Raw genomic sequence first — 26,892 nt, 5'->3', positions numbered from 1 at the left:
ATAGTTTTCTCGTATAACGACATAAAAAAAACCCATAAAACTGCGGCACGCAGTTGAATAAGTATGCGATATTTTTTCGCGTGAACATAGTTGTAATTTATTTGAATTCCCATCTGTGGGTTACGTTGTGAGTTCTCCATTGTTATCGTTTTCGCTGTAACGGAAATTTGACTCTGGATTAATTTGATAGCAACGAACGGAACAGAATATTCAAAATATTAATCTATTAATTAAATACTGTTTCATATTTTAGATAAGGATTAATTGGTCTTTTCTCTGGCTTACCGATTTCCAAGACAAAAATTTATCTGGTCTGATGAAGTATCTAATTTAGTGTTTTTAGCAGAACCAACATCACTCATAAAAGGTGCACCATTCCTCGTATATTGTGTAGGCATACCGAGAGGATCTTATTTGAGCTTCAAATACTATTTTATTGGAGCGTTTTCTTGTAAGGTGAAGTATCCTCATGTCAAGTTGTCCTGTAAAAGTAAACCTGTACAGCGATATCTTATACACTGGAGGGGGGGTTCTTGTATGCATACAAATTGTCTCTCCCTATCTATTCGAATCTGCGAGGCCAATCACGTTTTAGCATTTTTAGCGTCTTTGATGTTTGTTCTTTCTTTTTAATGTACGTGAAAAAAAAAGGCTGAACGAAATGAAATGGAATAAATTATCTTCTCAGTTAGCTGCTCGATCTTTCCCAGCTAGGTTCACATATTTCTGCAATTGTGTTCAATCTGACTTCATACTTGAATAATTTCTCTAGATATCTCTTCCGTCTAATTTATATCTAGGTGTAAGGTCGTCAATAATATGTTAATATTATTGTTTTCATTAATCTAGATGTCATAAATGATATTCTGTTTCTCAGTGCTGAATGCTTATCGAAAAAATTATCTAGTCCTATTCAAACACCATGTAATAATGCGCTTAGACATTTCGTGTTTGTACGCATGTACGATATTACCTATAATATACATTAAAAATTATATCTTCCGATCAGCAAAGATGGCGACTTGTGGTTGATATTATGTCGTTACTTCATACATTGTAAAATGAATTCTTCGAAAATCAAATTCTGTCCTCCTGTCGACTAAAACAGCACACTTAAGTTTACTGTAACAAATAGAATCTTTATCTTTTGAAATTTTCTTTTTCAATGCTGCAATTTTTAAAAAATGAAGAAAATAACGTTAGTTTCATTTATTAGCTGACAATGACAATTACACTGTGCAACACTTAAAAAGTACAGAACATATGAAATTGATGAATACACCATGAATTTGACATCTTTATGAGAAAGAACAGCATTTTTTAATGAAAAAAAAGTAAATATTAAGAAAAAATGATGGGTGAAATAAAAGTGTTTTAATGGGAACAACTGCAGATGGTCATAAATAACACTGTGCAATACTAAAAAAACAATAGAGCACGTCTTGTGGGCATTTTTATATACACCATGGCATGGGAAATTCATGTCTGCCATTCTGTTCAGCAAACTAGGTGCAGTGTTTTTGCAAAATTGTCATTTTCGACAATTTTACGGAGAATCTTAGTGATGTGAGTGATGAACATGGCAAAAGATTCTGTCACGATATTTCGATGATGGAGAAACGTTTTAAAAGAAAATGGAACCCAAGTGAACTACTTCCGGGATATAAAAAAGGGAACATGACACTTAACATAAGAGGGTTAACAGTAGCGTTTGGACGATCTATTGGAATCGAAATCGAGAATCGAAAAAATCGGGACTTTTGGGGTATCGGAATTGGTATTGTAATCAGAAATTTGTTTGCCTATATTCCAATGCCAACAACGATTCTTTAAATTGGCTTTTTTATTTAATTTTCTTTAAAGAAAAATATTCTACCGCTAATAGTAATACCAAAATAGTTAATATCTGTTGATTTTAACCTATTAGTAAAACTAACATTAATAAATCATCCCTCACAAGTGTATCGTTACATTTAAGAAAATATCTGCACATTTAACATGTATTTTTACAGTAATCGTGAAAAGTTAAACATGTAGAGGTTTGGAAAGAATCGGAATCGGTAATTGTATCGGAATCGGGTATTTAATACGGAATTGATAATTGTATCGGAATTGGAAAAACATATTGGAATCGTCCCATCACTGGTTAAGAGTAAAAAAGCTGTTTAAACTGGCGAGTCTGTGTTTTTATTCAAAACAATAATAATAAAATTAGATTCATAGTACATGAAAACGGTGCCTAATCTAAGGAAATAAAGGTTATTTTGAGTATCAGGATATGTGTCTTTCATAGAAACAGATCTTATGTGGAATTACTTTTTTAACCATCTTTTTTTTTACTTGGGAGTCATCACTTATTAAGACTTGAATGCTACTCGAGGATAAGGTTAATGAATGCAAGATGGTAGTGTAGTAATCGTTAATATTGTAAATTAGATAGAATTTGATTATTTATAAAGACGGCTCAACAAGAACTTGTTTACATCGAATTTGAAGGCTATCATGTTGTATTCAACCGGGAAGAAAGCCAGTGAACAGTGTGTCACATGCGGGCTGTTCTGGGAAAGAAACTTTGCTCATGGAATCTACGTTTAGATTTAGTCACGGATAGAAAGGAGGGGAGATCGTATATAGTGGTTGTAGAAGTTGAGTATTTTTGTAAAAGTTTGGCAAGGGGGCATAGATTGGAGTTCAGGCGAGTACTTGACATAAAAATAACGATCGAGCAGAGACAGGCTCGCAACATCTCTTCTGTGGGAAAGAGAAAAAAGGGCATCACTTACTATGTTTCGAAACCGGTTTTGAACTCTTTCAATAGATATTGATAGATATTGGATAGAGTGTGCCGAGCAGCTCTTGCCCAGATTTGGCACCAGCTGAAATTTTTTGCACAGTGTTATTTTTACGGAAGAAAGTATATGTTTATATATTTGTATGCATTTGATTCACTCCAAAACTAATTGACCGATCATTATGAATTTTAATTATGTGTATATGTTTATATATTTGTATGTATTGGATTCACTCCTAAGCTAATTAACCGAACATTTTGAATGATTAGTATACGTATATACTTATAGATGTATTGGATTTACTCCTATACTAATTAACTGGCGATTATCAATTAATGTATTATATATGTTTGTATATTTGTATAGTCATATTCCAAAGATCACATACAATGATCAGTTTTTAATGTATTTATGTGTACAAGAAATTTTGTCAATTTAATAAGATACTTGTGTAGTATAGTACTCATGAAAAATGAAAAAACAAAGAAAATCTTTCCTGTGACATACATGAAAATTATTAAAACCGAAAACCACGTTTAATATTAGAGTAGTATGACTTACATATGAGAAATAAGGTGCTTCTTCACTATAGCCCCCAGATAACAGAACAAACAAATTCTTACTCCTGCCATACAGAAAATGTAACATAACAGAAAATTACATAAACGTATCGAGTTTTTTCATTTTTACATTAGAAAAGGGCACTTATACAGTATCCTACCCGAGAAATAAGGTACTTGTGCAGTATAGTACCCATATGAAAAACAAAGCAAATTTTACCCGTGGCGCACATAAAAGTAATCCAAACCGAAAATTATATAATATATTCGAGTAGTATGACATTTATATAAGAAATAAGGTGCTTCTTTATTTTAGCATTCTATTGTAAAAACAAACTCTCCATTCTGACATACGGAAAAGTTAGAACAGCAGAAAATTATGTAAAATCATCGAGTAATTTCATCTATATATTAAAAATAAGGTACTTATACATTATCCTACCCAAGAAATAAGGTACTTGTGTAGTATAGCTCTCATATGAAAAACAAATCAAATCCTACCTGTGACGTGCATAAAATCATTAAAACCGAAAATCAAGTTATATAATCGAATAGCATGACTTTTAAATAAGAAATAAGATTTCTTCACTATAGCAATATATATGAAATGACAAACAAATTCTTACTCTAGACGCACAGAAAATTTAGCATAACAGAAAATTACTTAAAAGTATCGAGTTCTTTCATTTTTAAATTAGAAAAAATAGTACTTCTACAGTATCCTACCCAGGAAATAAAGTACTTATACAGTGAAGTACCCATATGAAAAGCAAAGAAATTCTTATCTGTGACGTACATAAGTTATCAAAATCGAAAATCATATAATATATGCGAGTAGTATAACATTTATATAAAAAATCCGGTGCTTCTTCACTATAGCATTCTGATGTAAAAATAAACACACTCTTACCTGTGAAATACCTAAATTTTAGCACAACATAAACTTATTTAAATAATTTTAAATATGTGTTGTACGTAACCCGCCTTGGGTAAGGGATTTTTTTCCACATACGTGCTGTAAATTTCCTGCCCAATGAAGGTACAATTATTCCATACATATGTTGTGTAATACTCGTCCTAGGGTAGGCCAAATATTCCTTTGCTCAAAATGGCAAATGATACATAGGCATAAAAAATTCCTCTATCCTTAGAATAACAGACGTTCAAAATTATTCTTGTTGTCTTATACGGTCCCGAGCAACGCCGGGTGGCCTTGCTAGTAATAGAATAATAATAAAACATAACTAATAATAATAATAAATGATGACAATAAAATAATATATATAATAAGATTATAGTAGCAAAAACCATTCACTATTAAATCGACAGAAATAAAAAACGGAAATGGTAAAGAATACCCGAAAAAAACAAAAAAAAACTCTTAGAAATTAAGTTATATTGTTGAAATCTAGTAAAAGGAAAAACACCTAGACAGTATCACTCGTAAAATATTCTAGTTCATTCATAGGCAAAAGAAGCACTTTGGCATCTTGACCAGAAGACTAGGAAACTAATGACAACGAATTATGCAGTCTACCCGAGAATGAGAACGGAAAGATGGTAGAGAGTGGGCACAAACCATGCCTTTACTAACTACAGCAATGTTGATTATCAGTTTTAAAATGGCGGGTTCAATAACGTGTATCGAATACAACTGCCTTTCAGATAAGCAATCCTATGTTCGTCTTGGAAAGATTTAAGATTATCATTGATTTATTGGGCTTAACATGGTTTTCGAAAATCTTAGATTGAGCAAATCAGATGTTTCTATTTAAAGCCAAAATGACTACAAGAACAATGTCTCTCGTTCTTTTTTTTTTATTTTTTAGAGCTATCCAAAATGTTTTATCCTGAAGAAACCATCCATCGTTTGTCATATTAAATCTGACAATCTTACGTTTTTTGTTTTTGTTTTTGTGTGTGAGTTTTTTGATGGGGAGGGTAGGATTATGATAAAAACATATCCGACATTTATCATATTGATGTTGATATCTGTCATTTCTGACATTGGCTCAGACATGCATCTTAGTCTGTTTCTAAATGTTGCTCTCATCGAAACAAAAGGTTAGGTTGGGCATTTGGGATCTGTACTATTATATGCAATCTGAGCATCTTCTATTTTATGCATATACGAGGGGCGTGCAATAAGTAATGCCCCTGACCCACTTCCCATAGAAGTAGAGCAACGAAACTTGGCACAGTTATTAGTCTTTCTCTACATAGGAACCACCCAGAGTTATGCACTTCTCCCATCGTTTGATGCAGCTCTGGAGACCGTTTTTGTAGAACACCCTAGGTTGGTCTTCCAACGCCGACGTGACTTCAGAAATCAAGGCTGCATCATCTGGGAAACGCTTTCCTTTCAAAAAAAAATTCATGGCTGGGAAGAGGTGAAAGTCAGAGGGTGCAAGATCAGGAGAGTAGGCAGGATGGGAGAGAATTTCATAACCACATGCCCGTGCCTCTGATCTGGCGACATGCGAGTTGTTGACCGAAGCGTTGCCCTGCAGGAGGAGGGTAACTTTGCTGATCTTGCCCCGCCTCTTGCTTTTGATAGCTTCCCTTAATTTCCTCAAAAGTGAAGAATAATAGGCTCCTGTAATTGTGGTACCCTTTGCCAGGAAATCTGTCATCACTACTCCGTCCTGGTCCCAGAAGACTGTGAGCATTACCTTGCCAGCGGAGAGCTGCACCCTTGACTTCTTTGGAGGTGGTGAGTCCAAGTACTTCCATTGCATTGACTGGGATTTGATTTCTGGATCATAGTGATTGACTCAGGTTTCATCATGTGTAATCAGTCTTTTGAAAAACTTTGACTCATTTTCTTTGTACATCTCCAAATTCATCCTCGAGCACTCGACGCGTTCTCGCTTCTGGAATAGTGTGAGCAACCTGTGAATCCATCTGGCAGACACCTTATTCATATGCAAATGGTCATGAATGATAGTTTCCACAGACCCTGTACTAATCTTGACATCTTGGGCTATTTGGCGAATAGTAATGCGCCGATCTTCCAAAATAGCAGCCTCAACTTGACGAACAGATACCTCATCAATGGCAGAAGGGGGCGACCAGGTATTGGAGGTGTTTCCATAGACTTCAGGCCATGTTTTAATTAACGATTCCAGCGCTTTACAAGATCATAAAGAAAGAATTCAGAACAATTTCTGTTTTTTGTGAGGTTGTTCAGAATTCTTTCTATTTTTTGTGTGAGGTTCTTCTGAATTCTTTATTTTTTCTGTGAGGTTGTTCTGAATTCTTTCTTTTTTCTGTGAGGTTGTTCAGAATTCTTTCTCTTTTTTGTAAGGTTGTTCTGAATCCTTTCTGTTTTTTGTGAGGTTGTTCTGAATTCTTTCTGTTTTTATTTTGTGAGGTTGTTCTGAATTTTTTTTTTGTGAGGTTGTTCTGAATTCTTTCTTTTTTTTTGTGAGGTTGTTCAGAATTCTTTTTTTTTTTTGTGAGGTTGTTCTAAATTTGTTCTTTTTTTGTGAGGTTGTTCAGAATTCTTTCTTTTTTTTTGTGAGGTTGTTCAGAATTCTTTCTTTTTTTTGTGAGGTTGTTCTGAATTCTTTCTGTTTTTGTGAGGTTGTTCAGAATTCTTTCTTTTTTTTGTGAGGTTGTTCAGAATTCTTTCTTTTTTTGTGAGGTTGTTCTGAATTCTTTCTGTTTTTTTGTGAGGTTGTTCAGAATTCTTTCTTTTTTTGTGAGGTTGTTCTGAATTCTTTCTGTTTTTTTGTGAGGTTGTTCAGAATTCTTTCTTTTTTTGTGAGGTTGTTCTGAATTCTTTCTGTTTTTGTGAGGTTGTTCAGAATTCTTTCTTTTTTTTGTGAGGTTGTTCAGAATTCTTTCTTTTTTTGTGAGGTTGTTCTGAATTCTTTCTTTTTTTGTGAGGTTGTTCAGAATTCTTTCTGTTTTTATTTTGTGAGGTTGTTCGTAATTCTTTTTTTTTGTGAGGTTGTTCTGAATTCTTTCTTTTTTTTGTGAGGTTGTTCAGAATTCTTTCTTTTTTTTGTGAGGTTGTTCAGAATTCTTTCTTTTTTTTGTGAGGTTGTTCTGAATTCTTTCTGTTTTTTTGTGAGGTTGTTCAGAATTCTTTCTTTTTTTGTGAGGTTGTTCTGAATTCTTTCTTTTTTTGTGAGGTTGTTCTGAATTCTTTCTTTTTTTTGTGAGGTTGTTCTGAATTCTTTCTTTTTTTTGTGAGATTGTTCTGAATTCTTTCTTTTTTTTGTGAAGTTGTTCTGAATTCTTTCTTTTTTTGTAAGGTTCTTCTTAATTCTTCCTGTTTTTGTGAGGTTGTTCTGAATTCTTTCTGTTTTTTTGTGAGGTTGTTCTGAACTCTTTCTTTTTTTGTGAGGCTGTTCTGAATTCTTTCTGTTTTTTGTGAGGTTGTTCTGAACTCTTTCTTTTTTTGTGAGATTGTTCAGAATTCTTTCTCTTTTTTGTGAGGTTGTTCTGAATTCTTTCTTTTTTTGTGAGGTTGTTCAGAATTCTTTCTGTTTTTTTTTTTGTGAGGTTGTTCAGAATTCTTTCTTTTTTTTGTTAGGTTGTTCTGAATTTCCTCGAAAGTGAAGCATAATAAGTAAAAACAATTAATTGTTAACTAGGGCATGCAGTATCTTTTATACGCAGCAACGCTACTACAATTATGAACTTAGTGTACCCGCATGGTGTACTTACATACATAAAATTAATAATAATAATAATAATAATAATAATAATAATAATAATAATAATAATAATAATTCATTAGAAAAGTGCCGAGAGCACTGAGGCTTTGGGAAGCGTTTTGCCACCAAAATGCTAACAGATACCAATGACCGTTGCCACCAATAAATCAAAGGTAAGCGGCTGTTGCAATAACGTGAAGTCATCTGCACGGGTTATCAAAAGAGGTGGAGAGCACTGGAAATCAGGAGATACTTGTTGTCACTCACACAAGAAGGATTACCACAGCTTATGTTTATTTATTTATTTTACAGAGACGCCACCTCTTATTAAAACCCGGAAGCCACTCGAGGATAAGATGCATGGTAGTTATATTGGGACAATATTGTAGTAATTGCTAATAGTGGAAATTTGGCAAATTGGATTACTTAATGGGGCGCCTCCTCAAGGACTTGTTAACGTTAGACGTGAAGACGACCATATTGTAGTTGGCTGGAAAGCCGGTAAACGGAACAGGCAGTGAGTGTTCGCTGCTGATAGCATAGTTAGTAAATAATAATAATAATAATAATAATAATAATAATAATAATAATCGATGACATAGCAGTTCACTAAATGGGCAAAAAACGAACCACGCAAATGTAACTTGCCAGACAAGTAAAGAATTGGAGCATGAAGCAAATGACTATAATACCAATAATTATAGGAGTAATTGGAACAGTTTTTAAAAAGGGCTGATTATATTTTTACTCACTTTTCTTCTAATAGTGTTCACTCGACCTTTAAAGGTATTCGTTATTTTGCTCCCAAACTCTACTGTTATAATCACCTACTATTTTGAACATCCTCTGCCTAAATCTAATGAAATATTACCAGCTCTGAGCTTTGTTCAGAGTATACGCATTGGATGTTAGTCCAGATCAACACATTGTTGATAGTTGTTTATTTGTTATACTCAATTTTTATTTCTATGGAAGACACGACTGAGCTCCAATGTCTATTTTCACGTGGGTCCCATCACAACCGTAAAGAGTAGTTACGCATAGCGAGAGGATGAGGAAATAAATAAAAATAAAATAATTGAAGTTATTTTCTGTTCTTTTTCTACTTTGCAACTGAGGCTACAACGTATTGGATAATGTTACACTTGTTAGTTCTTACATCAAAGAGCTTCACGCCTTGTCTGGGTCGATTTCCATTAAAAAATAATAAACAGCTTTAAACCTTCTCATATGATTGTTTATCATCCAACTGAGAATTATTAATCCTTATCCTTGGGTGGCTTTTGGCCTTGATAAGCGGTGACTCATTAGTATTAAATAGCTTGCAAAGAAAAACCACCAGACAATTTGTATCGGAAGTGTTTTTACTGACAGCACCCCTAAAGGAAGTCCAACTGTGCTACACACAGGTGAGGATAGAGACGACCAGAAGTCGACGGATACTTATACCGACTCAGACTCGATTTTCATCAGAGGGGTGCTAACTCGGTTACGCCCTGCTGTTCGCAATGGGTGGCTTATTTATGAATCGGAGTTTCAGAAGTTAAATTATTACTGGAAGAGGAAGTACTTGGATTACGTAAATACAACTCTACGACATTCTTGATAAAAATGAAATTATTTATAATCAGAAAATCAAAAGATAATAAATCAATAAAATCTTGCGAATTCTCGTTCTATGACGTAAATACTAAATAATGATGATCGAACGAGTTCAATTCTTTGCAGAATAGAGAATCAGTAAGCGCAAGAAAGGGAATCGTCGTGTTGAGATACCAAAGTAACTCTTTTAAAAAAATCACGTTTAGAATTTGGTAAAGGTTGGTAACAAGCGCCATTTAACTATACAATTCGCCTTTAAAAAGTCCCAAAGAACCAAGCAACAGACGTGATTGTTTTTTTGTTTGATTTTGTATTTAATGCTGAGTCAGATGTGATTGATGTTAGAATAGCGACGGAGAAAAAAAATTATGAAAGGATTTCCTTATTATTACTATTAGATGATGACTGAGAATTGGTATTATTTCGATTATTCAGACTACTGTTCTCATGCTGAATATTATTATACCTTTGCAGCCGATGTAAACTCTGGCCTTCTTCATGTGTATCTTGCCGAACTCGGATTTTGTTTCTCTCAAACTCTGGAATCTGAATGGAATTCCGAACGAAGCGCTTTATTTAATCTACTGGAGTAACATGCTATCGTTTCGTCAGCCAAGATTGTGTAGAAGTCCTAAGTATAGTGTAGTGTAGCGGATAAAGCACTAGGTGAAATCCTGTTCTAAGCGAAACTCTCCTGGAGGTCGAAGGTTCAAGAATATAATTGCGATTTACTCAAGATTTTTACCCGGTCATGGCGGACGGAACGAGATCATGCTACTCCTGTTGATTAATTACAGGGTCCTGTTCAAAATTCTGTGCAGATTTCTGAGTTTGACAGAAAGATTCCCGAGTTCGACAAGATACATCTGAAGAAGGTCAGGGGTTACACCGGCCGAAACATTGTGAAAATAACACTGAAGATGAGAACAGTAGTCCGAAGAATCCAAATAATATAAGGATTTCCTTCTCCTTTGTCGTCTGCTTCTCCCATTTAATTCGGGCTAAGATTGTTGATCTACGCTTACTATTGTGATGTTATTAAGCGAATTCTACTTCTGCATAAGGTGCACACAGATCGTTCCTTTGATTTTGTAGTCTGTAATAAATATTTCTCCGTAGTCGCAGCTATTAATAAGATTTTGGGATTTTATGCCCGGGACTGAGATCAGCAAGATTCTAGCTATTGCATAAGAAGTCGGGGGTGTCTGGCTCAGAGAATGCACACAGGTGCCATTGCAGCAACCTTGCTACTTTTATTCTATTGATTTGCAGTGTTGGGCCTGATATATGCTACACACAGATAGGGGGTAGAGACGACCAGAAGTCGACGGATACTTATGCCGACTCAGACTCGATTTTCATCAGAGGCCTGCTAACTGGGTTGCGCACTGTTGTTCGCAATGAGTGGCTTAATTATGAATCGGAGTTTCAGAGGTCAAAGTTCTCATACTACTATGTTGTCATCACCCTTTTTACTATGGTGAAGAAAAGTTGTAGTTTATTTATGGGTTATTTACTTCCCTTATCACCATATGAAGATGTAACACAAGGTCGGAAGTTGTAGAAGAGTCAAGAAAGCACCGCTAAAGGAAGCCTCTGACCTATTAAAAATTTCTCGGAAAGCCACGTGGGTATTCACTGATATGAGTGCCTCATGCAGTAAACAATAAATTTACTCCGAAAGATGGGAGGCAAGGGCTGGAAGGGAGGATTTCTCAAATCTACACAGGACTTCACCCGTCCACAATGAACAGGGAAATGTCCGCTTTAAAAATAGCTCATGCTCTGTTGACTTTGAAGCCAAGGTACCTCCCTAATTGATCGTAGTTCAATGTGCTAGGAATCTATTATCGCGACGTTGATATTTAACAAGACTGCAACTGTCAACGGCCATATCTTACATATAACCTGGTGATTTTTCGCAAAAAAAATGCAGTTCGCCCGGAGGTTCAAAAGATATCCATGGGACATGTTTCTGTTCAATTGTTAATCCCAGCAGGAACAGCCGTCCGCCTACAGATCTCTTTTTAGGAGACTGAAATGCAAACTATTTAAAGTGCACCAACTGCCCTTTTCAGGGCAAATTTTAACCAAATACTACTTTTCGCATTCCGGCCTTCTAAGGACAGTTTGTTGGTCCAACTCCCGATATCCTCCTGCCGATCTAATCTCTGCCGACGTTTTCTGCTTCGACTCCCATTCCAGCTTTGTCGGCGTCTTCCTAGCGAACTGTCAATCCAGCTTATGACGACATATTTATGAGCAGACCGGCTTAGCTTATATTCCAGCTTTGGACGAAATCCTTCTGACCAGACATGCACAGTTGTTTCTCCAACTCTTGACGACGTCCACTAACCTAATCTGTCCAGTTGTCAATTAACCGTCTTGACGACATATTTCTGTTGATCCAACCCTTGATGGCATTATTCTAGTCCAAAACGATGCACTACTGTTCCATACTTGTAGAAACCTCCATCCTATCCTTCGTCAACATTTACATTGATCGTATCTACTTGATGCACTTATATAATCGCGAGGATATTCACGCAATCAGCTTAGCTTCCTCTTCAATTTCAGAGATGACAACAAGAAAAGCATCTCTGAAATGTTTTCGGATGTTAGTCTTCCCTAAGTTGTCTCTCTACGAACAACGATGCTTCTATGTCAACCAAGCTTACAGGAGACGTTGGAGAAATGATCCATATGAACTACTTTTCATTACTTTTCCGACCACCACAGACGTCTGACTTCCTGATATTAGTGTACTTTATGGTGCAATAAATACTACTTTTTTTGTTGTTTTCTTGTGCTTGTCATTTTTGTTCTTTGCCATTTCCGTTTTTTTGTCTTAAAACTAGTTGTAAGACCGATCGATAGCATCGTGCCCGTGCAACAACTGTAGAATCTCTTAACTCAAGATGGTATGAGGCTTTTCACATATAGTTAGTAATGCACCTTCAAAATGTGTTCACTCGCCAATCTACTAGGAGGGTAGTTGTATTAATAAGAAATATGGCGTGTTATTTTTTTTTAAGGAAACAGGTAAAAAAAAAAAGGAATTGAATGCAACGTAGATCGCGTTATAATTTCAGTTGCGTTATAATTTGTATTCGAGTAAAAATCAAATGGATTAAAAGTTTGGATATTATCTCCCTTTCCTCTCTTTCTATTGTTTTATTACATTTTCACCCCAAACAAGGCACATTGCCACTTTGTTGTAGGGGGCTACTATCAGGGACATGGGTAGCAAGATGTCGGTTCATGTTGCACTTGAACTTCTGCATGTAAGTACAGTTTGGGGAGCAGGGACCCGGCAGCGAATTCCAAAGTTTAGCTGTCCTGGGGAAGAAACTACTGGAGTAGAAGGCTCTCTTACATCTAGGGATCTCTACTGTGAAGGGGTGGGATTTAGTTGCTTGTCGGGCTTGCAGTTCGTCATAGCATTCACCGTTAAAGTACTTGTACAAAAGGCAGAGGGATTCAACATTTCGTCGATGGGGCAGGGGCTGACAGTTCAAGGCATATCAGATTGGCGACTCTCTTTTGAACCTTGTCTAGGAGAAAGAGACTAGTGGTAGATGCACCAACCCAAATATGACAACAATACTCCATACATGGGCGAATGGTGGCCTTATAGAGGTATAGGATACTTTCGGGCGTTAGTATCTTTCTAGCACGGTATAGAGAACCTACCTTCTTCGCAGCGGTCCTGGCGATACTCTCGATGTAATTGTTCCAACTCATATTTCCTGAGAGCGTTAGGCCGAGGAGTTTAAAGGATGTACTTTCAGATTAAAAGTCATTGGCCATTGCTATTGGTGGTAGAGAAGATTTCTTGTAATTATTGAAGGAAACGAGTTTTGTCTTGGCAGCATTGAATGTGACCATCCATTTATGTCCCTATTCCACTACAGATCGGAGGTCATCCTCTAGTGCTTCTGTCATTTCTTTAGATATGTGTTCATTTGTTTTCCTGTCATGTCTGTTATAGAGTGTGGTGTCGTCAGCATATATACCCATCTCAAAGGTAATTTTGTCAGGGAGGTCATTTATGAATATTAGGAATAACAGAGGTCCCAGGATAGACCCCTGAGGCACTCCCGCATTTATATCGTATTGTTTAGATGTACGACCGTCAAGGACAACCTGGATTTTTCTTTTATCTAAGAAGGATTTAATTATGTCATGTATTCTTCCAGTGATACCATATAATCTGATTTTCCTGAGAAGACCTTCATGCCATACCCTATCAAAAGCCTTAGATATATCTGGAGCGACCGCTCTACCCTCCTCCGCTTTGTCCAGTGACTGGTATATACGTTCTGAAATTACAGTTAGGATGTCTCCTGTTGAATGGGCTTGTCTAAATCCATATTGTTGGTCAGTCAGAAGTTTAGCATAAGTAAGGTGATGGACTAGAGCTTGGTTATTGTCTCAAGTATTTTGGCGAAAAGTGAGAGGAGGCAAATGGGTCGATAATTTACTGGGTCAGTTCTGTCGCTAAAATTCTTGAAAACTGGTACCACAGAAGCAGTTTTCCAACAGGCAGGAAAGCAAGATTCATTAAGACATTTGTTGTAAAGTTTGGAGTGAACTGGAGCTACCTCGGCGGAGCACTTTTTTAATAGCACAGCCGGGATGAGATCAGGTCCACGTGCTTTTGCAGTGTCAAGATTTCTTATGATAGCATGCACCTGAGAAGGGGTGATTTTCAGATCGTCTAGTATGGCATCTGTCCGCAAAGGAAAGTCAGGGGGGGTGATTGGCAGGGTCCAGTGTGGAGTTAGAGGCAAACCGACTGGCAAGCATGTTAGCCTTCTCAGTTGCAGAGCAAACAACCTCATGATTGCTGGATAGTGGGCGGATTATTTATTGCCCATTATTTACTACACTGTTGTAGATTTTCCAGAAGTCGCGGGTCCCTAATTTCTGTGCTTCGATGCGTTTTTTGGTGGTTTCAGTAAACTATCTCTTAGCTGTCGCTATTTCTTTCTTACAGTTACTTCTAGCTTCTATATACTTCTGTTGGGTGGAACTGGACTTATGTCGGTTAAATCTGCAGTACGCGACAAGTAGAAGTAAACCATTGGGGAGAGTGGGGCTTGCTATAAAATTTCCGTGCGGGAACATGTGCTTAAATTGCTGTTTTGAACATTCAGTGGTCTCATTTGCGTACTGTTCAGCAGGAAGTGAAAAGATATTTTGCCATGGGTCGGCCTTGATGAGATCCCAGTCAGCCTTTTTATAATATCTCGTTGTTTTGAGCAGTGGCTCTTCAGTTTTGGCTCTAAAGTTTAGGGCTATTTCAACTATTACCACTGCATGATCGGCGTTCCAAGTGGGCTGTGGGCATTAGTTACACAGTCATCTGGAACTGTGGTCAGAAACAGATCTAGAAGTGATGCATGTTGTCATTGCTGGTCTCGGAAACGGTTTGGAAACGTAACCATCTGTGCTAGGGAATGAGATATAGAGAAGTTATATGTCATACCAGCTGTGTCTGTGCGAATAGAAAATCCAAGCCAGTTGCTGTGGTGGACACTGAAGTCACCAAATACATGCACCTGTGCGCTAGTGTCGAGGAAAAGTGCTGTATCTATGCTGTCAGAGACATTGTTTATTAGGGTAAAGTCCTGGGTCGAAGAAGAGCGGTAGAAAAATAAAAGTAGCTATTGTTGCATGTTAAGTCTAAAGCACATAAAGGCTTGATCGTCCGATTCTAGTTTAGTTTTTCTAGTTAAGGGGGGGGGTGTTCCGAATATATACTCCAAGCCCGTGCATATGTCTGTCAGAGTCCTTACGGCAGAGTGGGAGATATCCAGGCATGTTAAAGTAGTTAGAGGGGATGGAGGAGTGTAGGTTAGTCTCACTTAGTGCTAAGATATCTGGGGGGGGTAGGAGAAATGCTTCGATATCATTTAAATTAATTCTAACCCCACGGATGTTCGTAAATGCAAGCTTCAAGGGAGAAGGCGGGTTGGTTTTGTTTGAGTTTTTAGCGTAATTTTGTTTTATTGTACTGTCATTTTTTTAAGAGTTTCAGTTTAGGTAAGAGATGCTGAACAATTGGTTATGCAACACAAGCAAACCATCAGTTGTCCTGCCATCTACTAGGATTGTGGCCTCGTGATAGCCCACCGTGGATGAGTGCAGGGTCCCTTTCCATGTGCGACATGGCACTACAAACAACCCGATATTATACAACTGTTGATGGAGCAGCCGCTCTAAGCGCTACCAAAGAGTTAGGGCTTCTGTACTACCAGTCGGGAACAGCAACCAGGAACTGTCTATCCGGTATCCTCAACCCATCAGACGATGGTCAACCCAATCTACTTTTATTGGCATTATGGCATTCAAGCACTCCCAAGTTCCCAGTTTAGTGGATGGGATGTGTCAGGAGTGGGGAAAACGGCGTTCATTGCCCTAGTCAGGAAACAAGATCGACCACTAATAGGCAAAGAAGGAGTATGGAAGCCGGGCGATAGACAGTACCTATCTACTCCTTAAGCAGTTCAGGTTTGCAGACCGGTAATTTGTTTGAGCCACCAGCTCTAGGAAGGTTATCATCCAAGACTGGATAGGCGTTCCTCCCCTTAGGTTTAGCTTCAGAGGTTTCCTTCTCCTAGATGGATAATCTGTGAAGATCTGCGGGTTCATCGGCACCGAAAGGGTTTTACCCGCGTCTGTGTCCTAATTCAGGTATTTCTGCGCCCCCGTGTTGGTGGTTAATGTTAACGGGTTAGTTTATAAGAGTTATATATCAACTGAAAAATTATACTCCTCAAAGTGATTACAGGGCATTGCTATTTCATTGTTTGTTACTGGAGGAGAGGCTGAGTTCATGTAGTGGAAGCAGCTATATTTGCAAGCAGGTCTGTTGGAAGGAGTTAACATGGTTTGTTTTTCCTTTAGGTTAAAAATAAAAAGTTTCCTTTCCTTATTTTTATGTTGGCTTAGGAATAGGATAATGCGTTGCAGAATGGTATGGTATTACGAATTAACTAGAAAAAATTGTACAATCGTTGATTACAGAGCATTGCTATACAGAAATTTACAGAAAGGTAAATTTGTATATTCAATAGATACAAGTAACGTCATTTTTTATATGAAGTACATTACAGTACAGGTATAATTGGGAGTAAATTATATGCTATGTCGTATACAATATGTATAGTACAATAAATAGATATATGGGCATATTTCCAGTAGATGCGAATATATGGAGATTGTAGGTATTAAGTAGGTTACTTTCTAATGAAGATATCTTCAGCTTTCTTTTAAAAATCAGGAAGTTGTATTTTGCATTATAGAGTATCGGTTCAGTTTTTGTATTTAACATTGCTAAGCTAAGGAAGGGACAGCTATTGCTATGTAATATAGATAGTTGTATATCTAAGTACAGACTGTTGTTAATGAGTATCCACCTGGATAAGAATAAACTAATGCATGCCTAAGGGGTAGAAATGTACAGATGTTTAGTGATCATGACTTCCAATCGATTAGCATGTGAAGGTTTAGGGCTGAAAGCTAAAGACCTCCATCTAAGTGGGGTGTATTGTATGAGTGTTAGTGGCAGCTTGGAGAGTAGAGCAGATTGTTAGTTATCAGGAGAGGATTAAACTTACAGAATACAGTTAGGATTAATTATAAGAGTTTGGAGTGTCAAGTAACGTGTAGTTTGAGAAAAGAAGAGAAAAATTTTTTTTTAACTTAACATGCAAATCAGACATAGGCAGTCGTCTTGGAGGCAAAAATATACGTAGCAATCCAGCAAGGGTGCTTGTACCGTAATGAGTATTTGACTTTTAATTGAAATATTCTAGTGTTTTCGTCAATTTAAAAAATAACTTTAAATTGAAGAGGTTTTGTTTTTTGTTTGTTTTTTCAATTCAATTAGAAAATACTAAATAAGAACGAAAGTATTATATATTATTTTAATTTGTTTGGAATCCTTTGAGAAAAGGTTTTATAATTTGTATTTTTTGCGGACTTTTATCCTCATCTTCATAGCTGTTGTTTAACCACGTTTCAGCCGACTCATTCTCTGGCCTTCTTCTTTATAATTCCATTCGGAACGAACCCGACGATTGGAGATCAGATAAGAATACAAAATTGGATATATAAAACCATAAAATCCAATCTTATCGCGCTTTGGTGCCCGTGGTGCAGTGGATAGAGGCGTTGAGTCTCTGCGGTTCCAGATGAGCATCGTCTGAAGATATCAGCTTCAATCCTACCCAAAGCAGGTGAGACAACAACTATGGAAGGAAGTAATTACTGGGGATACAGTTATAAGACTCAACATTTTCATCCCGTTGCGGTTAATCGCTTAATTAATGAAGAAGGGCAAAGGATGAGTTGGCCGAAACGTGGTGAAAAAGCAACAAATATGAAGATGAGTTCTCTTTGACCAGGAGATTGGCCCGAAATGCACTTCCACTCAACAACATACAATGCAGTTCCGGGTTCTTAGAGTTGCCTGATTGTCGCCGTTGTGGGACAACGGCCGTAGAAACTACTGATCATGCTTTCTTCCATTGCAGCGAACTCCGCCAGTACTGGTCGTATGTCAGCGAGGTAACGGCTCACATCGATCCTGAGCATCCTCGCCCAATTACCGTATCCAATGTCGTGGACAACGTGAGGCTGCCGTGGGACCGGGAAAGACAAATGGTCTACGTTACGATCCTGGCCGTGGCGAGAATGGTGATTTGGACGTCGCGCTTGCAATGTTGCCGGGGGTGTTGTCTTTTTCTGATCAGGATCTGATCGCTTTCTTTAAACACCAACTACGGGTGAAGATCAGATGTGATAGAAGAAGGCTGCATTTGACAGAAGATGGATACATGTAGTAAGTCTGTGTGTACGAAGAGGAGCCAAATTTGAATACGTGTTCCCCGCCTAGGTGTGGAACGCGCAGTTCCGTAAAGTAAAATTTAAAAAAAGTAGCCTCTCAGCTAGCTGAATGTGTGTTCAATCCCTCTCCGATTAGGAAGCCTCCAAGATCCGCACCCCTCCTACTTTCGTCCCTTCCTCCAAATTTTATCCATCTTGGAGAGAAAGAAATACAAACTAACCCCCATTCCTTACCCACAAAATTTTCTTTTCTCCATTCACCCGCATCTAGAGAGCATCCCCACTTAGAGACTAACTCGCAGAATCGAGGTTCCTTTTATAAACCTAGTGGAACGGGCAGTCTATCAACTAGACGGGGTTGGGAGGGTTCTACTAATCACTTTTTGTTTTTTCTTCCCCCGCCCTCGACACAAATGAATTATTGTACCATTTTATTGTTATCTTTTTTGTTTTTACACGTCAATAAAAAATGTTTTAAAAATTGGGAGTTAAGTAGGACGTCCCCCAATATGAAAGGGCGAATGCGGTATTATGGTGAAAGAAGATACTAGTTAGGAGAAATTTTTGATTTTGTTTAGTTCTGGAGTGACAAGGGTGACCAACGACCCCCACAATCCCCCCTTTTGAGTTGGCCATGCGCCTAAGATTTTTGTTCATTTTCAATGTATTTTTAACATGAATAAAGGATTCAATATCTCAAAGTGTACTATCTGCCGGAACAAATGCTGCAAGAAAAGACCATATGTGGGGGCAATCCGACATATAAGACCTTGATCAATGTAGGGGCAACCCTTCATACCAATTATCACTATCCAGCTCCCCTGCTCCCCGGGGAGTTGGTCCCCATTTACCCTTCATTCTTCACATTAAAAATCGGCCTTGTGCCTTATTTGCTTGGTGGTGGAGCAAATAAATACCCCTTTCTTTGCCTTTTGGTAAGATCAAAGTGTAGTATCTGTTCCGGCAGATACTGCAAGCAAAGACCATATATGGGGGCAACTCCACATATAAGACCTTGGTCAATGTAGGGGCAACCCTTCATATCAATTATCACTATCCAGCTCCCCCTACTCCCTGGGTAGTTGGTCCCCATTTCCTCTTAACTCCTCACATTAAAAATCGGCCTTGTGCCTAATTTGCTCGGGGGGGGAGGCAAATAAATACCCTTTTCTTGGCCTTTTTTGCCAATATCAAAGTGTAGTATCTGATCTTACTACATCCTGTACTTATGTTTGAAACTTTGTGATACAAAGTGGGGGATCACTTTTCTGTATTAATTTAATGTAAAATGATCACCCACTTTACAACCACTGTCTCAAAGTCATTCAAGTCATTCTCCAGATCATTCAAGTTGTTTTTTAAATATTCCAGTTATTTTTTAAGCATTCAAGTCATTCTTAAGGTCATTCAATTCATCCTTAAGTTCATTAAAGTAATTCTAAGTCATTTACTTTTTATTTATTTAAGTCATTTCAGCCCGTTTTTCGGTCATTTTAGTTTATCTTTAAGAATTTAATGTCAATCCTACATTCACGCATTCATTCATTACACGAGAGCACGCGACTAATGGCTATCGGCCTTGTTTTATATAAAAGTGGTTTAGTATAATTATTACGTAACATTTAAAAGTCAAGAATATCGGAATGTAACAAAAAAAAAAAAAAAGAAGAACTGGTGGAGCTCGAACCCGGAACACTGACATTAGAAATCTATGACGCTACCAACAGCACCAAAGAGACAACTGCTTTCCAGCCTTTGTAAATTTACTAAATAAATGTCTGTTACAGATCGTGCGCATACGCACAACGACGCTATGGACGCTATGACGCTATTCTCGTCAAGTTGTCATTTCTTTAAAGTTTTAACTCCTTTTTAATCCCTTAGCAATTGTTTTAACCAATTAAACACCTCTAATAAAATTCTGCACCAGAAATGCAATCTTTTGAGCTAGTGCATGCCATCAAGCGACCATCCGTCTAGGAGGAGATACAATTTAAAAAACGGAGACACACAGACACACACACGCATACACAGTGAGATTTATATATTAGATTTAATTCGCGATCTTTTCTCTCTATTTCTTATCTTTGTACGTTTTATCTCGGCGTTTAACTTTTTACAATAAATTTACCTCGCATGTGACGCCAACAGAAAATAAACTGCTATGAATGAAACATTAAGCATCACCAAGGTAGACTTCCTAGTTAAGAATAAAACTGAAAGAAATAGTACATTGCTGCGCGGTCGAAAATACTGGTTATATTTTGGTTAGGAGCAAAACTAAAAAAGAAAGATAACAATAATTGACTTTTGCATTTTAATTTAGCCAGAAATTACTATTTTTTCCACCAAACTTTAATTAAATGTTATGCCATTTTTACGGACCGAATGTCGAAGACTGCATGAGAGTGAAGTAAATGCTAACGGATTTATTAAAAAAAGAAAACACTTGGCGCTATTTTTTATCATTAACCAATAACATCCAGTGTGAATGCACGTGAAGATGATCGGAAGTTACATCGCCCGAAACGTTCGAAAAAAAAAAGGATTAGAACAATATTGGACTATTGTTATTCAAATAATATTTAAAAATATATATATTAAGCTTCATCTAAAAAAATACAAACCTCATATAAAAATACGGAATGGGCCCAGATTTATGTTAAAAAAAAACAGGAAAAAAAGAAAAGAAATAGATGTGGCTCTATTTTTTACCATTCACCAATAACATCCAGTGTGAATGCACCCGAAGAAGGTTATGTCAGGCGAAATGTTGTGGAAAAAAACAACCAAGATGAGAACAATAGTTTAGATAATCCAAATAATACGAAAAAATTTTATCAAGCTTCATCTAAAAAAAATATTCAAACATGAAATGCTAACAGCTTTTGATGAAAGAATTAGTGCGAAAATAAATCTATGCATCTGAAGTGCATGATCATTAGAAGAATTTCACGGAACGGATCCTGAATGCACTCGATAATTCTTGCTCGCTGTAAACTGCTACGTCGAATCTGACTGGGCTGAATTGTTTCTTTAAATTACTACCTCTTGGATTATTTGTTCGTTTTTAACTATGAATTTGAAAGTTCAGAGTATGAGAAATCCTATAGCGACTGAGATAATTTTCTAATAAATCTTCCTATGCAAACATTTATGATAAATCACAAACCGTGTTCCGAGACTTTTACAACCGAAGCATCAAAAGAGTGCCGGCAAAAGTACATTGAGAATGATGGTGACTATGTAGAAAAATAAATTCTGGGGCACAAAAGGTCGCTCGTTTTAATGCTACCACTCCTATATTCGAAACTTTAAACGTTTTAGTTTTTAGTTAAAAAAAAATAGGAGACCGTACTTTTAGAAAGAGCCTCGTAATCAATTCTATTATAATCATTCTCAATGTACTTTTGCAGGCACTCTTTTGATGCTTCGGTTGTAAATGTCCTGGAACACTCTTTGTCACTCACATCTCTGTTGCCACTCTGAAATCGACGAATCCATCTTGTAACTGTGCTTACATTAACTGCATCGGCTCGTATATGTTCAATAATAGACGCTGCTGAATTTTGATCGATTCAATTTTTTATGCATGGGGAATCTAATGACGCCTTTCTGTTTTGCCGCACATCCGTGGCCGAGGTTGCATTCTCAGAGTCTTACACCGTCAATATCTGCAACACGGAGATGAAATTTTCAGGGCATGAATGCATCATTAAAATGCAATTTTCGATCCCCTCTGATCCATTCAAGCGGAATAAAAATAGGAGGCATTACTTTCGGAATGCCCCTCGTACATAGTTCCTCTTTTTCTATTTGGCTATGATTTTTGTTCAGCTGGAATAACATTCTTGCTTGTTGGTCGATTGCTTTCACTTTTGGGTTAGCTTCATTCGGAATTAAAACATCTTTTAATTGCAAGATTATAGCATCACTCACAATATCACTTTATGAAGATTATAATGCGTGAGAAATATTGTCAGGTATTAAAGTCTTTACAATTTGTACAAATGCTCTTTGGACATTTGGAAGAACAGTCCCATATTCATTCTAGGAATAAAATGGCTGTCATATTTTGCCATTCTCTCAAACGTTTTTTAATTTTGACGCACGTGTTGAGGGAGATATGCTATATTTATAATTACTGTAGATCTGACTGCACCTGGATTCTTTAACGTTTTCAAATGTGTTTACATACCTTTTCTGTAGGGTGTAACACATAAGACGCGTGGGTTCTCAAAAGATATAGTACATCCTGGCTTACAAAAAATGCTTTAACAGTCTCTCTGTATTCCGAAGCGATTAGTAATAAACTAGTCCTCTTATTAGAGGGACAGTAAGGCCTGTGAGAATAGGCATTCTAGGATTGAACAGAACCATATCTAAGTCTCGCAGCTACAAATCTACTGCCAGACTGATTGTGAAGGACGTATCTTCGACTCGTATCAAAGTATTTACTTAATGTTTGTAAATCGAATTTATCAATTTAAGTTGTATTGCGTAATGTTATTATAAACAGCGTGTTGTCTTTTAGCTTTTATCCTGAAAATAGCTCATTGCAAAACCCAAGTCACTCACATGGCGTCTATTGTTTGTTAAAGCATTTCTAATACTACTTTTATGTCACAGAGTAGCCGCTTTCATTTCTACACAACGTTGTGCGTGTTTATAGTCAACAATTCGGTGTATTTCTCTTCAAATGATATTTGCAGGTGTATATCCCTATAAATCGCCTTTTAAGAATAATTTCCACTATCTTATTTAGAGAATATATCTTGAGAATAGAGTAATGGGTAATTGTGAGATTTTAAACCATCGTTTAATCCAGCTGAGTAATTGATAAAAAAAAAACATGTTGCGTTGTTTCATTTTTATATAAACTGTGAAACTCGTCAATATAGACTAGATTGCTTAAAATTTGATATTTTTTCTGCAATTGAATTATTTTTCCAACTGCAAAAAGTACTTATATTTTGTCTTTACAGCACATGCTTAAAATTTCAGTATAATAACGAGGAAACTTTATTTCTGCACGCTTTATTGCTTTTACGCTATTACAAAACATATATACAACATTATAACGTGGAAACCGGTGTATCAACGTTATAATGTTGTACCTATCTACTATGCCTCTCCACGGGACAGAGTTAGACACCAGGGTCGTTTATTAACGTGGAGAAAAAAAAGCGACCCTGGTGTCTAACTCTGTCCTGTGGGGAGGCATAGCAAATAGGTACAACATTATAACGTTGATACACCGGTTTCCATTAAATCGACGAAGTTAAGCGTTATCAAGTTTGGTCAGTACTATAATGGATGACTATTTGAGGAGTACAACGTGCTGTGTGTACTCTCTAATTATCTCAGCATTGTTTACAGTCGTACTGGATTTTTATGGCACTAGAATCAAGTATTGCCGACTCAGGAGAGTTGTAGCTGAGAATTGTGGAACTCGTGCTTCACAATAATAGACGCGGCCATCATTACACTACATTAACTTTCGATTGTCTCGCGACACTGAACGGAGTCCATTGATGAATTGCAAAACGTATTTAGTGGCCGTTTCGAGAAATCAATGTTTATATTCAGTCATTTCCGAAGTTTTTATAAAGAGCGCCTTTTTTATTGGCATTATAATAGAAAGTGAGCGAAGTTAAATCTCGCACATGTCTGAAAATTTTGAATTCGAGCTCTTTTCTTTTTTCAAGAATATTTTTGTCACAACTACGCATTTTTCTAACTACATCGCTTCCGTAACGAGGATAGATTTGGAAAGAAAATCTTTTGGATCTTGTTTCTTTTTTCTTTTTGGCTGAGTGAATGCATGACATATCTCTTTTTCTGGATTTTTGTAATGCCATGACGTAAATGGTTTCTTCGTTGACATTCTTCAACGATATTTTGTTATGATGAATTATAATTTTGTTCCAGTTTTCAATGTAGACATGACCATATTTCACTGTCTCCCAGAGACGTTGAACTTGATACGAACATAAGATATTTGCACATATATAGAGTTTGAATTTCGCACATTACTTATTCCCTGCGCTTTCAAATAGATTCTCATATACATTCACTATATGCTGCTAATATATTCAACTCTTAATTTAAATTCGTAGCAATAGAAACTAGAACGAACCTTTACCAGCATATTAGCTGCTTCTTTTGTAGAACAACTCTTATCCATAAACAATTCCGTGTTCATACTGGAATCTCTACTATTATATAAAAATAAATTTTGCGTGTGTGTGTAAGAGTTCGTTCCCTATAAACTCGTAAACAGCTGGGCCAGCTTTTTAAAATTTGACACAGATAATTTATGTGCCTGGCAGTGTTCTTAGACAGGTTTTGTATATCTCTTCCCATCTGTGAGATGAGGGATCGCAGGTTAGGTAAGGTTACCTCCTTCTTCTCTGTTGGGAGGTTCCAGGCTCTTACTCTCTCGGTAAGTATCTCTCCTGCGCTGCGTCCCCATTTCTCAAACCTTGAGTAGTGTTAGCAGTTCAGGAGGACCTTCTTCTGTTCTACAAGTATTTTAATGGTGAATGCTCTGACGAACTGCAGACACTTGTGCCCCCACGACGTAGACACCCTCGACAAACCCGACTGGCAGCTAAATCCCACCCCCACACAGTAGAGATCCCTAGATGTAAAAGATCTTTCTAGTCCAGTAGTTTCTTCCCCAGAACCGCTAGACTCTGGAATTCCATTCCAGGTCCCTGCTTCCCCAACTGTACTGACATGCAGAAGTTCAAGTGTAACATGAACCGACATCTTGCTGCCCAAATCCCAACATAGTACCCCAGTAGTTGTTGCCCCTGATAGTAGCCCCCTACACCAAAGTGACAATATGCCTTGTTTGGGGTGAAAATGTAAGAATAAAAAAAAATCCTCCTTCTGTTTCTTTTTGGGGTCCGTCAAGCGGGATGGAGGAGGAACGCTTTGTCCATCTTGGTCATGGACTGGTGGCTGTCTTTGTGGGACCTCTGGGGTTACTGTGTCACTAGCTTCTGAGGCAAGAAGGTTCGCACCATTGTTTTCTTCACGCTGCCTGGTGCGTAAACAGGTGGAGCGCCCCTTTTTATCCTGAGCGACGGCGATCCAGTTTGAATCCTTTTTTTTATATAGGCATTTTTATGGTTGTTCCTCATTGTTTACGGTTCTTATTGGTTATTCGAAGCTTCTCTCTATCTATCTTACATAAGTAGAGGGGTTTCCACCATCCGCGACCCGGGAGACGCACTGGATGACCGGAGGAAGACGGCACATCAGTTTGTATCGGAATATCTTCGATTAGTATCGATAATTTATAATCGAAAAAATCCGATGACAGAAATACAACCTAATATCACAAGTGCATTTGAGAAGTTTTATTACCGCACAAGCAGAAGGGCCCGGCATATAAAATGAACAGTATGCTCTTTGATATGACAGAGGCGCGTTCAAAATGAATGCTTCAGTTTAGAGCACAATTTAACTATGATATTTGACTTTTGCATTTTAAACTTTAATCAAACCATTTTCACCGCACAAGTAGAAAGGTTTGGCATATAAAGTAGATTCTTTGATTTGACAGAGGCGCGTTCGAAATAAATGTTTTTGTTTAGAGCACAATTTAACCATGATACTTGATAATTGCATTTTAAACTTTAATTTATCATATAAAAATAATTGTATAAAATCAACATCGGTTCTCTACAGTGCAATATAAACTACAATGAATTGCGTACTAAATAACTGAGGGACGGATTGAAAAATGGCTGATTTTACCGATGTTGATGACAATAAAATATGGGAGGATGAAACATTCGTTGATCCTCATTTATTCCCGGGTAATATCGGGTCGCCCTGCTAGTATTTTTATAAATCTAACTAATTTCATGCGTGAGCCACTAATTTGCGGCTGTGGGAGAAGAAAAACAAAACAATAGTAAAAAAACAAAAAACGAACACTTATAATCTTTTCATATAGAACAATTGGAAGCTTTTGAAGCTATTTAATCCAATACCTTTAATAACAATTTTTTAAATATCATTATCTTAATAAATTATAGTTTTATAACAGTTTGTGTCAATTTATAATTTGATGACGAAATGATACTGTCATAAACTTTAAGTCAAAAGCCTATTTAAGAAAAACAATGTATGGTCCTATAAAAAGTTAACAAATACTCGCCTAGTTAAAACAACCGCCAATAACTTTCCTCGTTCCATATCTGTGTCAAAACTAAACGAAAATTCTATGAGTAAAATAATCGGAATCGAAATCGGGAATCGGAAAAATCAGAACTTTTTAGGGATCGAAATCGGTATCGGAATCAGAAAAATTATAGCTTAATTTCCTATTCTAAACCGATTCTTTAATTTATTGATTTTTTTTTTGACAATAAAAACTAAAACAGCCACAAATTGTTT

Source organism: Euprymna scolopes, chromosome 11 (genome assembly GCF_053919585.1).
Source record: "Euprymna scolopes isolate OS-2025 chromosome 11, ASM5391958v1, whole genome shotgun sequence".
In the NCBI taxonomy this organism is placed as follows: Eukaryota; Metazoa; Mollusca; class Cephalopoda; order Sepiida; family Sepiolidae; genus Euprymna; species Euprymna scolopes.
Note: the sequence above shows the minus strand (reverse complement) of the source record.